Source organism: Cupressus sempervirens, chromosome 3 (genome assembly GCF_028749045.1).
Source record: "Cupressus sempervirens isolate cs-2001-9-10 chromosome 3, ASM2874904v1, whole genome shotgun sequence".
NCBI classification, from domain to species: domain Eukaryota; kingdom Viridiplantae; phylum Streptophyta; class Pinopsida; order Cupressales; family Cupressaceae; genus Cupressus; species Cupressus sempervirens.
In genome coordinates, this window is record NC_143120.1 from 1,049,756,527 (window position 1) to 1,049,759,351 (window position 2,825).

A 2,825-nucleotide genomic window follows, 5' to 3' on the forward strand; every position below is an offset into this window, starting at 1 on the left:
GTTCATTGAAAATACACTCATCAATATTATCTTGGAAAATGGATGCCACCTATGGCAAGTCTACAATATGGTCAAAAGAACTAGACCATTCATTGAAATCCTTTACTTTTCTATTAGAATCAAGAACAGAAAGAATTAAAGAATGAAAACCACTTGTTAATACTTTCATTTTATTTTGTATGGCTGCCAATTTCCTTGTGAAAAATTGCAATAGGTCTTTCACCTTGTCCATACCCTCCTTTATAGCAATAACTTTATCTGGGAGATCTGACTTTTTGGCTAACAAGGGTATCAATCTGTCAAAGAATTACATATATGGTCCCCATTGTTGAAAAATTGGCTCAAGCCATCCAATTGCATCCTTGCATACCAGCTCTGCAGATTGTAGATTTATGAATGCATTATAAGCATCTTGAGATATTCTTTTCAAAGTGCTTATTATATGCCTTAACACATTCATCGTAACACTTTTCTTAGTTACATTGTCAGATTTAGGAGCCTCTGTTTCCACATTTACTACAGCTATTGGCACTATTACCCGTATAGGTATCTCCTATGTTTGGGCCTCTACCTTTGTAGTGTGTCTTTCTTCTTCCACCTGCCTGGGTGCATGTACTACCTCAGCTACTACCTTGAGTTTCTCCTTGAGGGATATTATTTCTGCTTCCAGACTTTGAATTTTCCCCTCCAATTCTTATATTCTATGTTTTTGTACATGACTCATTTTGAGCTCTTCTTCATACAATTTTCTAATGTCAAGACACTCATTGTACACTACAGCTAGCTTATCCTCAATTTCATCCACTTTTACCTCATTCATGAGAGCAAAGTGTTTGACCAAGCTAGAGATTTCTTTCCCAATAGTGTTCTCCAATGTCCACACAATCATGTTGCCCTATGCAGTTTCCTATATATCCATCATTTTGGGCTTTTTGGTGTCAGGGGCCACACTCCATACTACTAGGGTTTTTGTGTCTATGTTAAATCCTAACCCTCTCTTTAATCCTTTGCTGCTAGTGGCTTCATAACTAATGGCTTTGTCTTGTCTTCTCATTTGATCTAGAACAAAAGCCCTCTTAATATCCTAATATGGTATTAGAATCATACCACTCCTATGTACCAACTCCCTGGCTTCTATAGGGGTCATTGTCTCACTCTTAGGATCATAGGTTAATAATTTCTCAACTAATTCTTTGTTCTTTTCTAGATCCTCTCCTGGCATGAGACTCAATGTGAGCTCATTTTGTTTTATTTTATAGAGAAAACTTTTTAACTCTAATGATTTAATGAAATCATCATCTTCCATGAAATTTTTAGATTGAATGAGCCTGTCATCCAATCTTGATGCTATAATCTAGAGATTAATAGTGGCTTTTCTTGCCTTTGTAGCCCTTTGATGTAAATAATTTTGCCTAATATAAGCAAAATACTCACTATTTCCTAGCATCACTTGTAAAGCTCTGATTACCACCCTTTTTGGGATGTGCATTATCTTTTACCTTTTGTTTCCTTTTGGCACCCAAGCTGAAGTTGATGGCTACTCCTCTTCCAACTCAATCTTCAACTGCACATCTGGCTCAAGGGATTCTCTATTTATAGTGGCTTCCTCTCCCGCTAGCTCATGTGGCATTTGTGACATGATATAATCAAAATTATCCACCATTTTTCTCAGGTTACTAGGATATGGAACCTCTGTATAAAAACCCTTAAAATCAAGGTTGGTCCTCTTCAAAGCCTCCTCTACTTTCCTTATCTCTTCATATTTCCTTAGTAGCTCATCAGCCTCTCTTATTGCTACTATGTTGGCAATTAAATCCTCTATAGGGATTGGCTTGCTTGGAAGTAGGATGTATCCCCTAATGGCCTTGACCTCATTGGTAATGCAATTTTCAGGGTCATACATCCTATAGGGCCCAATATAAAATTTGTATAGGCCTAGGTACTCACTCAACTCCTCATATGCATTTTTTCCTATCTTCAAATCTCCCACTTTAAAGGTTCTACAAACAAAAGTATGCTTGTGCAAAGGACGGATCATTTCTTTATTCATCAATAAAAACTGCCAAAAGAACTCAATAATGGCCAATCTAGGGGGTAAATATTTAGGTAGAAGGTGAGGAGGCTGTGGGCATGCATAGACTCTCATCAATGTGTATTCTTTGAATAAAAAGATGCTTCCCCAGTTATGATCTAATTTGGTTTTCTCATCTAAAAATGAGGGCCTAAGAAAAGTCTTCAAAACATTTGGTGCCCTAAAGAAAGTATGGTCTAATTGCCTCATGATAACAAAACTGAATAAATTAAAAAACACAAGTGCATTTGAATAATGAAAGCTTTTATCCCAAATTCGAGTCCATAATTGCACAAGTAACTCACCAAATTCATCAGAGGTTTGATCAATGAAGCCCAGGCTGATGTAACCAATGTTGTGATACAAGATAAGGTGCATCAACAATGAGTAATGGTGGAACTTGAAATTCTTCATTTCTCCGTTCTTTGCACTGACAAGCTTATTGTGCATGTTGTCCATGATAAAGGCTACATAGTCATACTCCTTATGGTGGAAGGAGTCCTGTATATCACATGCCATCAAGAATAGGGAACCATAGACACAATCCTCTACACCATCACTTCCTAGAACTTTGTGTAACCCATATACTATGTTCTTGAAGTAATTCTTGAATCTGCTTAAGGGAAAAAAATCCCCCACTTTCCTTGGAATCATCCCTATCTTTTTCACATTATAAGGGATGTGGGGTAGCATGACATTGTTCACAAAATAGGTCTTGTTGCTCCCAAATTTCCTCTGCAAATCTTCAAGATCA